The following is a 13,413-nucleotide window of genomic DNA, read 5'->3' as shown; positions in this document are numbered from 1 at the left end:
ACATGTAAATATGAATATTTCATAGTCCACTTCACATGCAGTCTTTTCATCCTCAATCTCTAAAACTATAACTTTTAATGCCACAAACTCAATTATGAAACAATAGCTCCAATCTTCTCAATCTTTTCAATCTTCTTAGCTCTTGTGAGAAAACCTGAATACAGAACCATTATTAATTACAAAAACCGCAAACACTCCCAAAACGGAAACCAGAAAAAAAAATGACTGACTTCTTGTGAAGGGAGCCGTGCGGAGACAATTAGAACCGGGCAAAATCGGAGGAACAGCTCTCGACAGAGAATTGTTACTGCACTAAGCTTCGCATACCAGTTTTATTTTATCAATTATATCTCCTTTGCATACCATATGAATTAAGTGAACATCCTCCCTACCTCACTGACTACCTCAGTCCATTTTATGTGAAGTGGCCTAAAGTAGCAAATCCCACTGTGGAATGTCTTGTTTCCTCCAAGTTTTGAATTTGATTTCAGTCTTCATTAGAAAATGGGAGCTTGTGCTGAATATAACAGTTTTAACAATTTTGCAGGAAATTAGGCAATTATGCTCAAATCTCGTTGATCTGAAAAGAGCTTCTGCTGAAGAAATGCGCCGAAGTGTTTTCGCGAATTATACAGCTTTTATTCGGTGAGTGTTAGGTGTAACAATGTCATTGCTCTGCCTTTAGTCCCGCTTTTGTATAGACTTCAACTGGAATGCAAAGCAGAAAGGCATTCAAAGACCTAAGATGTGGAGCTACCTCTTTGTTTGAGTTGCATTTATATATTATTATGCTACTGAAAAGTAAAATGCTGTCCAAGTGCTCAATAGCTGCTGCATGTTCATATTCACCAAATAGCTGCCAACCTTCTCTTTGATGACCTGAACGATAGAGAACTTCTAGAGATCTCTCCTCTATTCTTCTTAATCGGGACACTTCTCTCTAATTCTCTATTGTCATATGTTTTTAGTGTGCATCCAGCATATTTTACTGTAAACTAGATCTATTTAGTTATTGCCGTCTGCTGTAATGCAGCATACTAATGTAATAGCTTTCGTCTTACTTTCTATGAAAACTGCAGTACGTCCAAAGAGATATCAGACTTAGAGGGTGAACTTTCATCAATGAGAAACTTGCTGTCCACTCAGGCAACACTGATTCATAATCTAGCTGAGGGAGTTCATATTGACTCTTCATCTGACACTGTTCCTGAGGGTTCAGTGACAACTGGTTTGTCCAACGACGAAGTAGGAGAACCTTCTGAGTTAGAGAAATGGTCAACAGAATTTCCGGATTTCCTTGATGTATTGTTAGCTGAAAGAAGGATTGATGAAGCTTTAGATCAAGGCATGAGGGTGAGCGTATTGTGGCTGAAGCAAAAGAAAAGAAAACTCTGTCTCCCGTCATGCTTTTGTCACTTCAAACTTCTATAACTGAACGCAGACAAAGGTTAGCTGATCAGCTTGCTGAAGCTGCCTGCCAACCTTCCACGCGGGGTTCTGAGCTTCGTGCATCGATTTCTGCTCTTAAAAAGCTAGGTGATGGTCCACGTGCTCATAGTTTACTCCTTAATGGCTCATTAGCAGAGGTATCAATACAACATGCAAAGTCTCCGCCCATCAAACACATCTTATGGTGGAGCATATACAGTATTCTCTGCCATTTCTCAAGCAGCAAGTGATTCCAAGGCTATTTTTGGCAAGGAAACAGCTTATACATCTGAGCTTGTCATGTGGGCAACGAAACAGACAGAAGCATATGCACTTCTAGTCAAAAGACATGCACTAGCTTCATCTGCGGCTGCTGGAGGATTGAGATCTGCCGCAGAATGCGTTCAAATAGCATTAGGCCACTGTTCCTTACTTGAAGCTCGTGGACTTGCTCTTTGTCCTGTTCTTATAAAGCTTTTTAGACCCAGCGTTGAGCAAGCTCTGGATGCTAATTTGAAGCGAATTGAAGAGAGTACAGCTGCCTTAGCAGCAGCTGATGATTGGGAGCTCACATATCCTCCTGGCGCTGTGCGTTTGTCTGGAAGAACAACTGTAGCTGTTTCTGGTAGTGCATTGGCGCATCAGCACAAGCTTTCAAGTAGCGCTCATCGTTTCAATACAATGGTCCAGGTAAATTTTATTATGTTCTGAAGTGTGAGCAGAGTATGACGAATATCTTGTACTGATTCCTGATTCACAGGGTTGAGTGAGTAACATTTTCAAATTGTTACCTTAATCACCAGGAAATACATCACCCTCCAAAAAATATTCCTATTAACTGCCAGTTTATAAAACATCAGACGATCTTCTATTGTGATAAACTTTAAAGATGATCTTCTGTTTGTGCAGGACTTCTTTGAAGATGTAGGGCCCCTATTGAGCATGCAGTTAGGGACTAGAACGCTGGCTTGTTCCAGGTGTTCAATTCTTATGTAAGTATGTTCATAAAAGCTCTACCCGCTTCAATGGATGAGGAGGCAGATTTTGAGGGTTCGGGAAATAAAATTGTTCGAATGGCTGAAATCGAAGCACAACAGATAGCATTGCTTGCCAATGCATCCTTACTTGCTGAGGAGCTTTTGCCTCGTGCAGCAATGAAGCTCGCCCCATTAAGTCAGGCTAATTACAAGGATGATGCTCGTAGAAGGCCCATGGACCGCCAAAATCGTAATCCTGAGCAAAGGGAATGGAGGAGGCGCCTTGTGAGTTATGTTGATAGATTGAAAGATAGTTTCTGCCGCCAACATGCTCTAGACCTCATTTTCACGGAAGGTGATAGCTATCTGACTGCGGAGACATACATAAATATGAAAGGGAACGCTGATGAAATTGAGTGGTTCCCTACTCCAGTGTTTCAGGTATACTTATATTTTTAATTTGATCAGTTGGCTTCCCTATCTCTATAAACTGTTTGCATAGTGGTGTTAACTTTTGGACAAAATATGGTGTACAGTCTATTTACATCCATCCTTCCATCGCTAACATTTGAAAAGCTGTACATTCATTTATTGTATTCCATATTCTATGCTTCCAGGATCTTTATGCCAAGTTGAATAGAATGGCTAGTATAGCAGCAGATATGTTTGTAGGCCGGGAGAGATTTGCCACACTGTTGTTAATGAGGCTCACAGAGACTGTCATTTTATGGCTTTCAGAAGATCAAACATTTTGGGATGACATCGAGGAAGGACCTAGGCCACTGGGTGATCTTGGTCTACAACAGGTTTGGAAAACTGATATCCGCTCTGTGATTGCTCCTATTTTCCATTCCCCTTGTCTGTGTATTCACAATCTTAATTCTTGCAGTTCTATCTGGATATGAAATTTGTCATGTGTTTCGCCTCGCAAGGCCGCTACTTGTCCAGGAACTTGCACCGTGTAGTGAATGATATTATAAATAAAGCAATTGCTGCATTTTCTTCAACAGGCATGGATCCATATAGGTAATTTTCCATAATTATTTTCCTATGTTCAGATTTGATTGAGCTTATTGTCACTATTTATTTTGTTTGTTTGAAATAATTTAATGAACATCTCTGTTAAATTGATAATGTCATCGATGGAAAAAAGACTGTCACTACAAAAAGCTGAATTAGAAATCGGTGGGATAAGCTTATAGGGATCTCCACAATAAATAATGGCATTTGCTGGGAGTATCCTTGCATATATCACCCTGGTTTCTTATTGATGAGTTCCTTCACAACCGAGATGATCATAACAATTGACCTCCTTTAAGGTCAACATTCTCCTTGGTCCCGACTAGTTCTTTGCCAGGGCACCACTTTGAGTTCACGTTGGTCAAGACCAAATTGGTCATATTTGGTTCTTTGTCAGGCCACTACTCAAGTCAGCTTCCAAACGTATTCGTTGGTCATTGTTGATTCCTTTGCCAAATGCCAGACCAGCATTCCGAGTTGTTAGGCAAAACACCAATTTTTACAAACCAATCAATAAAACTTACTTAAGAGAAATATATTTGATATATAAACCCATACTAATTGTCTTTACAATCAACAATATAGCCAAGATCAGGACAAAAATTCACCCTATCTTAGAATAATGAAAATATATTAAATTTATTTATTCAAATCATGCCAAATTCCCATGCAGATTGATACGAGATATCTCCATATCTCTATTAATTTGTCTATCAATTATTTCTCATATCTTTCCAATATGCTTATGATTATTTTCTTATTCTCTAAGGTAGGTATTTAGCATTATAAATAGGGACGTTGTTATTCCTTTCCATCATTTTAAGAAATATCAAATTATCTTTTATTTTTATTTACCGTATCATTCTTGGTCTGATCGACCGGCAAAGCTCCGGCGACTACCTTTTATCCCTGAATTTGACGCCGGATTGATCGACGGGCAAAAGCTCCCGCGACGTTCGACGCGAATTATCCGAGTTAAGGAACTTCATCCTTAACAATTGGTACTTCCATTTTCGAACTCACTCTCCAACCATGAATTCCAACGAGGAAATCGTGTCTTCCCTATGTGACCGGATAATGGCTGTCTGCAACCGAATAAACAAGAGATTGGACGAGAATGACCAATTTCATTCGTCGTATGATGGACATCCAATTCTGGCGCTGCCCTACGTCATGTCGCGGTGTCCTCAGACTGGACATCAGCCTTGGCAGACCGGATATGATGCAACCGACCACTGCGTTGGTGAACTGCGATTTTTGCCGCCGCCCGAACCAGACCCGCCTTATGCCCTTCCGGCATACGCCAACCACGCTGATCATTCCCGGGATTGGCAGTACCTCCGGCCGCCAGATGCTACACCGCTTCACGGCACGAATCATCAATTCGACATGAATTCCTGCTGGTATCCACCGCCACCGCTAACAGCAGCCCTACCCCACCAAAATTACCTGCAGATGCCTCCTCCCAATCAACCGCCCGACCCCCTTTATTGGCAGCAACACCATCAGCACCAGGAGCCCGTGCTAGACCAACCACTACCGCAACGCTGGCCGTCCTGTTGGCATCCACCGAGCCACCACTGTTTAGCACCTCCGCTGCCTACTGCTCCGGCACCAGCCCCGATCTCCCTGCCGCGCGGCCCAGATATAAGGTATGGTTCAATGGAGTCCTTTGCTGATGATAGTGACAATCATGAATCAGTGCAATCTCGTCAAATTTATTATGATGATATTGTAATTGATCAATTACTTAATCAAGATCCAATTGGTGGCGAAGAGGTATTGACAGAAGTTGAAGAATATTTGCAAGTATCTGACGAAACACAATTTGCTCTGGATCGGTCGAATGTGACTACACAGACAAAAGATGTTATTCATTCTAGTGTTGATGTTAGTGGATCAATTTATGGCAATAATGATGACATATATGATTCATGTAATGTTGTTCTTGCACGTCGGAAACCTACACATGATGTGGAGCATGATAGTGTGGATAGTACAGTGTTAGGCAACTGGTTTGATTCTTTTTTGTTGAAAAAGGACAGAGAGGGTTCCATTGAGGAAGTTAAGAAGGTAATTTCCTATGTATATGTGGATTTGCTTGTTAGTGATGTTGCAAGTATTGTTCATCGTTCAACAAGGCTCGACGCCGATGCTCGGTTAATCCCTCCGAGCAAGGACACTCCGTCACCACAGTCGTGGTTGGGCATTCGAGGCCATTTCGACAAGCTCTCTGTTTTGGGGCTGAATAATAGGAAGCACGATATGGATAGACATAAGTCACCATTCACTCACGCAGTAGCCACACGCTATGATTCATCCAATCTTCAATTTGGGGTGCAAGGGGTTCATTATTTACAGTCTGCAACATTTGCTCCTGTGCAATCCGTGGCAGATACTGAATTTGAGAGTGCAGAAGGGATTTATAGTTTTGTGTATGGAAGTAAGCATCGACTGAGGGAGATAGGAGCAAGGTCTGATTCATCGATTTTAGATGCTGAGATTGAGTCATGTGATGATGCCAAAGATGCCGATTGTGTTTCTGATCGTGGTATAGCGGAAGAAGTGCAAGATGATGAGCTAGAAGGTGCACCTTCTACAGACTCTATATTTGGGACAGAGGCGAGGGAAGATCTAGATTGTGATGTTGCTACTTCAAATGCGGGAGATGTATCAAGCCTGGCCATTAGCTTGCCAATGGAGCACGATGTTCTTGTAAAGCTACTTGACCAAAAGAATAACACCTCAATTCTAGTGAGTGTGGTACTATATGGAAAATGGAGAGGCCAGATGAAAATGGATTTGCCACGAACTTTTCCTGGTCACACTGCTTTAGACGAGAAAAGAAGAAAGGTTTTAAGGCGTTTACTCACAGCATATGCTCGCCATGATCCCTCTATTGGTTACTGCCAAACAATGACTATTTTTGCAGGCTTGTTATTGCTTTTAATATCGGAGAAAAATGCCTTAATGGGACTTCTAGATGGTTACTTTGATGGCTATTGCTCGGACGAAATGGTAGATTCTCAGGTTGAGCAGCTTGTTCTTGATGAGTTGGTCAGTGTAAAGTTCCCAAAATTAGTAAACCGTGTAATGCAATTCCGAACTGTATTTGTGATGACGGAGTTATATGGACCTGCATTAGTTACAACAGAGGATACCGGAGATGCAGCCATGCTTCTTCAGTCACTAGCTGACTCCACTTTTGACAGCAGTCAACTTGTATTGCCAACTTGCGCGGGTTACCAAAACGTTACAAAGGAAAGTCTGCACGAACTAAGAAATAAGCTTTGTCCAACTGTTATGGTTGCGTTGAAAGAAAGGCCGAAGGGCATGAGAGTTAGGAGGGATTCTCGTTGTCTGTCATCAAAGTTGTATAGTTTCAAGCTGGACGCAGGTTCAAGCATACGAAATGATAATCTAGAAGTACCGAAAGGTGGTGTGTCGCACATGGATGGTTCACCTGCTGGCGGGGAAGAGCTCCAAATAGCACTGTTAGAGAGGGTTAAGCATGATAATTGTCGAAAATTGAGTGCTACGGTTGAATAGATGCAGTTAGAGTTGTCTGGGCGTCGGAGCGCACTAGTTGAAAAGCACGAACAGGAGAACGCCATGACTTTTATCCAACACAGTCCTCCATCGGTGTTTTTTGATGGAGATGATGAAGGGAGACGCTCAACTATTTGGTCCGCGTTTGATCCAGGAGGAGACACCTCGCAACGCTTCTTCTATCAATGCTCTTCGTTGCTTCTTGTTTCCACCTTGCGGACAAGGTGGATTTTAACCGGGGGAGAGTTGATACGAGATATCTCCATATCTCTATTAATTTGTCTATCAATTATTTCTCATATCTTTCCAATATGCTTATGATTATTTTCTTATTCTCTAAGGTAGGTATTTAGCATTATAAATAGGGACGTTGTTATTCCTTTCCATCATTTTAAGAAATATCAAATTATCTTTTATTTTTATTTACCGTATCATTCTTGGTCTGATCGACCGGCAAAGCTCCGGCGACTACCTTTTATCCCTGAATTTGACGCTGGATTGATCGACGGGCAAAAGCTCCCGCGACGTTCGACGCGAATTATCCGAGTTAAGGAACTTCATCCTTAACACAGATCCATCAAATTTCGAACCTGTCCACGTACATCCCTACCATCCAACAACAAGTCAACTTCTTGCTCATATAAATATCACAACCCTTTTGCCATTTTCCCTCAAGGGTCCAGCTTCACAAATCTTGTGAGCTTTTTTCCCCCAAATATTGAAAAACTTTTCTCTAATTCCAATTCTAAATCCCTTCTTCAGTCTCTTGGAAATCCCTTGGCTTTTCCTCCGGAATCCCACAGTGTTTTCTCCCTTGCCTACTACATTCATGATCTCAAACACAGAAGCCTGCAATTCACCATTCTTGATCATGAAATCCCCAGTCAACCCTTTGAAACTGAAGTTTCTGAGCAAAGGAGCAAGTCTTGGACCACTACTTGAGATTCCAATTGCTTCCAAATCTGTTCCAAGAGCCGATTTCTTGAATCTCGGAGATGCATCCACGCCTACACGCTCCACAGATTCTACTAGAGCCGCTATGCTGTCATAAGCCCACAAAACAAAAGCATTCAGTTCTGATCTTCCAAGCCCCGGATTGTCCTGGCGAAGCCTCTTCCTCCACCGCCTAGTGAAGTTCTGAACTTCACTAGACCTCGGGGAATAGGCCTTCACGCCAACCACGCCTTGCATGGCCTCAATAATCTCTAGATCCAAAGAGTCCACTAAACTAGTTAGTGCGTCTGCAGTGATCCAAGCATACCCTTCCTCCATCATCCCAACTCTCCACACCATCTTGAAGAAACGCGACGCGACAGGTGGGAGCATGTGGACGACAAACGCCCTTTTTTGCATCTTCTTCAGCTCGAACAGTCTTTCAAGAATGTCATCATTCTCAGCAGAAGGGGAGATTGATGTCATGTTTGAGACAAGAGCATTGCTTTGTAACAAATCATCACTTAGAAATGGCAATAATCCAATCATCACTAAGACAACTTCCCTCCAACCAAAATTCTTGACAATTGCTGCAATTGCTTTGCCTTGAGAAGCAGAACTCCATGATGATCTGATGAAGTAGGGAGATTCTCGAGGCGAAAGAGACGGACTCGTTGCTGGTGAGATTATTGGGACTTTCACTTTGTCACCAATGTCTTTCACAAAATCTGCTTGAATGGATGTTTGTGGCCCGAAAATCGCCATCACTTGAGTGTTTTTGAGCAGATCAATAGCTGCAGGGGAAGTTCAAATCTTACTAAAATCAGCAAAATTTAAGTGATTTGTAGTATTTCTGTGAAATGAGGCATGATCATGGTTTTGTAAGTGTTTTTGGAGTAAAAATCTTGAATGGCCATAGAAATGCAAGTTTTGTACATCATTCCAAGAGGTGTTTGAAGATCAAGAATGACTCCGACATCAGCCTTTGCTGCAGTGACGTTGAATCCATTCGTGAAATGAAAGTGAAGAAGGAGAAGAAGAAGTAAGGTGAGGAAGGTGAGTGTTGAAATAGGCACATTTGGAAAGAATGAAGAATGTAAAAACATGTAAGTTTATAAAAGAGGTAGCTAGTTTGAAGTCTTGAAGAGAGGGATGTAGTGTTTAACATGCATAATAATGGTGTATTATATTGTGTTTGTTTTAGTCAGAATGAATTTGGTGATATTGAAATTATAGTAGTGTCATTATCGAATATCTAGAAATGAATAGAGTGATCAATAATCAAACCACTGCACTTTAACTAGTACTACTAAATCAGTTGATACATAGTTTTTGTTCCACTGCCAAATTCCATGTTATTTAAGAAAGTAGTGCTTAGTAAGTTGAGTGAAAATAAGATAAAAGTGGGACACAAAATAAAATAGATGAGTAAATAAAGTAAGATAAAAATAAAATAAATTATTAAACAGAGAATCGAAAAGGAAAAAAAAAAGTTAGAGAAATAATGAACTGATTGATTATGATAAAAATAATTTGGGACGGATGAGAGTATTATTATATTCACTGATATTCACATCCATTTGCCCACTTCCCAAAAAAGTCAAAAATAAAATTGGATTTAAAAGTAAAGATATTACTATAACAAATTGTAAAATAATTAAATAAGTACGTATTATTGTGCGTATTCATTAGCTGACCAAATTATAATATGTGTAACAATTTCCTCACAAAGTAGAGAACATCATATGCTAACTTTGGAAGGTATCTCTGGCCAATTCATGTGAAAACTAGAAGAAGTTGCCACGAAATTTTGCCACTTTTTCTATTCATATATACGTAATATACTAAACAAGACAAAATTAATATTGAACTATAGTAACTTCACAAACTTCTCGAAAGGTAGACTTTTAAATTTGTAATATAAGAAAAGCAAATAGTTAAAGAGAATATTAGTTCAAGTATTATTTTAACAGAAGTCAGCGTAAATTACTATAATGTTTTGAATGTCAACATGAACTTGACATTTTTTTTTAATTATTATTGTTATTGCTTCCCTTCTCCATATTGTTAGCAACTTAGCATCTATAGTTAATAAAAAACAACAAAAAGACCATGGAAGTCTGTTGGAAAGAAATCAAGAATCAAGGGATTAATTATAATTGATTCTAGATTGATACTTTACCAAAATTAGAAGATAGAGATCATAGTTAATTATAATAAAATAAATAACTTGTTTTAAAATCAAAATAACAGAAGATTTGGACGACTTAGTCGTGGACTCATGGTGCAATTTTTTTGCTGAAAGCTCTGACTAGGGGTGACGAAACGGGTTACCCCAGGGTACCCGCACCCGACAAGTCGGGTACCCGTACCCGATTTTAGCCAAATTTGTTGTCCCATTACCCGCCCCGTGACATACCGAGATTACCCGATACCCGTGTCGGGTATCCCGTACCCGATATTGCGGGTACCCGTACCCGACACGAAATTCTAATAAAAAATTTAAAAACCATAATAACCGTCGATGTTCTTTAATTTACTTTGTTAATATCGATGGTAAACGTTGAATAGATTGAGAATAAAAGTGAGAGAACACTCTATAGCTAGTTCCGATGAGTTTTCAATTGTATGTTCGTTGGAATATAAAAATATTTTAAAAGAACTCTTAGATTATATAAAGTGCTCTCATTGTTCGGCCTTAATTGAGGCATTTCATTTTCTTCACTCATTTTTGAAATATAATAATATAAATACTCTTCTCTGCATTATTATCTCTCTTATTTTTTTTCCCATTCTAACTATTTATTTTTAATTTTTCAAAATGAGTGCGCATATGACTTTTATTATTTAACTATTTACTTTTTTTCTCTACTTTAACTATTTGAAACACCTCTATTAATATGGAACGGAGGGAGTGTTAAAAGATGGAATATGACTAATACTAATAATAACGGGTATTATCAGGACTAACGGGTATACCCGCGCGGGTAATGGGTATACCCACTACCCACAATACTCTAAAACACACTACCCGATCCAGCCCCGTTTCTCGTTATCATCGGGTAGCGGGTACCCAATACCCGGCGGGTAACGGGTCGAGATGGGAATTTCCCATTACCTGCTACCCATTTTGCCACCCCTAGCTCTGACCAATTCTTGCTCATATGTTGTTTGAATCTTGACAAAAAAGCCCTCTTTTGCAAGATTATAGTGTACTTCGCTCTTTTATTCTTCAATAATTTCTGACAGTACTGTAGTTTGTGTTCTAAGTTTATGGTTTCAAATAACATAGTCACGTAAAAAACACCCAACTTTGACAAATATTACATGAGACATATTTATAGAGTTCATTAATTATTTTTCCTATGCATTTTCCTAGTTATAATGGTTTTTTTCTACTTTTGGGAAAATTTGAACCTTCTTTTTAAGGAAAATATAACAAAAGTAGAAATTCTCAAAATTTGATACTCCGTATTATGCAAAACCATATTATACAATTAAAATTATTACAGCATATTAAAAAATATCAACTCTACAGTTAAAATTCTACTTATATTATCAATTCTATTACTATAAATTAGGGTCTTGTCACCACAAGCTCTATAGTTGACCACTTGACTTCTTCACAACACATGCAGCTAATGGCCTTACTCTTCTCTGCTGCAACCATTTCTGATTGCTTGGCCAACTCATGGTCTCTCTCCCTATGATCAAAACGGTGACTCGTTTTCTTTGTTAGGATGTATATATTACCACTTAAAGTAAAAATACAACTCTCTATTTTATTTGATCTCCTGCGTATTCTTTCTCCACTTTATTCACTAAATAGTACTATTGCACAAACATAAAATGCTCCACGAAGTTCTAATTTCAAACAATTTCAATTTCATGATATGTACTAAACGGAGAAGAAATCAGTGATACATGCATACCTGCAGAAGCTGCAGAGACGATATCACTGTTTGAGTCTCTAAATGAGGCACGATCATCGTTTTGTAAGTGTTTTTGGAGTAGAAATCTTCGAAGGCCATAGAAATGCAGGTTTTGAACATCTTTCCAAGAGGTGTCTGAAGATCAAGAATGATTCCCACATCAGCCTTTGCAGCAGTGGTGTTGAATCCATTGGTGAAATGAAAGAGAAGACGAAGAAGAAAAGTCAAGAATGTGAGTCTTGAAATAAGCATAATTGTATAATACTTACTATGCAGAATCTAAGATTGGTAATAATGAAAGACCATGAATGTTTATAATAGAACTAGGGATTTAGTGTATATGCATTATATGTGTTTGATTTAGTCAGCATGAATTTGGTGACTTATTAATATAGTTATAAATTCTTGAGAATGACATTGATTGGCTAATACTATCTTGAAGTGGATTCAAAATACTTAATAGTATTACTAACTATATGTCAAGTTGGGATTTAGTGTATATGCATTATATGTGTTTGATTTAGTCAGCATGAATTTGGTGACTTATTAATATAGTTATAAATTCTTGAGAATGACATTGATTGGCTAATACTATCTTGAAGTGGATTCAAAATACTTAATAGTATTACTAACTATATGTCAAGTTGATATATAGTTTGTGTAACGCCCCACTTTTTCAAACCCAAATTTTGGGGTTATAAAATTTTTGCATTAAATGCCTTAAATGCTATGATATGTGGATTATTTGATGAGTAATTAATTGCATAGTGTCTTTGTGACCTAATTGCGTATGAGAGTTTAGATTGAGTTGAATAGTCAACTTGTTGAAATGTTGACGTGGCTATTGAATAGTCAAAGATGTGGAGAATATGACGTGGCCGTTGAAAGGTCAATGCGTTGAGAAAAAGAAGAGGAAGTGAAGAAATGATTGATTGGGTGTGAATATTTGATGCGGAGAAATATAATTGTGGGTGAATTATTTTCCTAAGGGATGAGTGAAAATTAAATAGGAGCATTATTTAAATGTGTGGAATTTTCGGCCATTATTGTTATTTGGAGAAGAAATCATATTTTTCTTGGATTTAATTATTTGTTTGTGAGAATTATCCAAATTAAATCCAAAGTCCGATTATTCCTTATTTGTTGGTGGGATTTTCGACCCCTATGACTATTGGAGAAGAAATAATATTATTCTTGGATTTAATTATTTGTTTGGGATAATTATCCAAATTAAATCCAAAGTCCAAATACTCTATAATTCCTACATGGAATATTCGAACTCCGTCTTTGATCTTTCCCATGAGATTTTCGAAAATCTCATATATTGGAGAAGAGGGAATTATTTATTTATTTGATCCCTTATTTATTCTCTTCCATGAATAAATATAAATATGCTAAAATATCCTACCATATCTTGCCAAATTTAAGAAGATATTGCATATCCTAATTAAATTAGGATTTGAAATTCAAATCCCTTGGAAGATTTGAAATACACGCCTATTTCCTTTTGTTGGGAGAGGATATTATTATTTTTCTTGCTCCGTGATATATTATTCTACTCCGTAAAATATTTG

General features: G+C 38.5%; 2 pseudogenes across 3 annotated transcripts; one reads left to right on the top strand and one right to left on the bottom strand.

Moving 5' to 3' along the window:
* Window positions 1-109: 109 nt before the first annotated feature.
* LOC125186225 (exocyst complex component EXO84B-like) lies at window positions 110-3,557 on the top strand (annotated as a pseudogene). Its single transcript, XR_016130491.1, has 5 exons — window positions 110-645; window positions 1,080-2,118; window positions 2,338-2,846; window positions 3,023-3,211; window positions 3,295-3,557. The product of XR_016130491.1 is annotated as an exocyst complex component EXO84B-like (transcript).
* Window positions 3,558-7,389: 3,832 nt separating this feature from the next.
* Window positions 7,390-12,156, bottom strand: LOC125190090 (glutamate receptor 2.1 pseudogene; annotated as a pseudogene). 2 transcript variants are annotated; one of them, XR_016130356.1, is made up of 2 exons: window positions 11,840-12,156; window positions 7,390-8,701 (listed from the first exon to the last, which is right to left on the bottom strand). The product of XR_016130356.1 is annotated as a glutamate receptor 2.1 pseudogene, transcript variant X1 (transcript). The 2 variants fall into 2 exon arrangements; XR_016130357.1 differs by lacking the exon at window positions 7,390-8,701 and adding an exon at window positions 11,393-11,611.
* Window positions 12,157-13,413: the final 1,257 nt, after the last annotated feature.

The sequence above is a fragment of the Salvia hispanica genome, chromosome 5, assembly GCF_029641045.1.
Source record: "Salvia hispanica isolate PSC_SH4W2 chromosome 5, Shi_PSC_v1, whole genome shotgun sequence".
In the NCBI taxonomy this organism is placed as follows: domain Eukaryota; kingdom Viridiplantae; phylum Streptophyta; class Magnoliopsida; order Lamiales; family Lamiaceae; genus Salvia; species Salvia hispanica.
The sequence above is the reverse complement of the archived record's forward strand: the minus strand, read 5'-3'. Positions and strand labels throughout refer to the sequence as shown.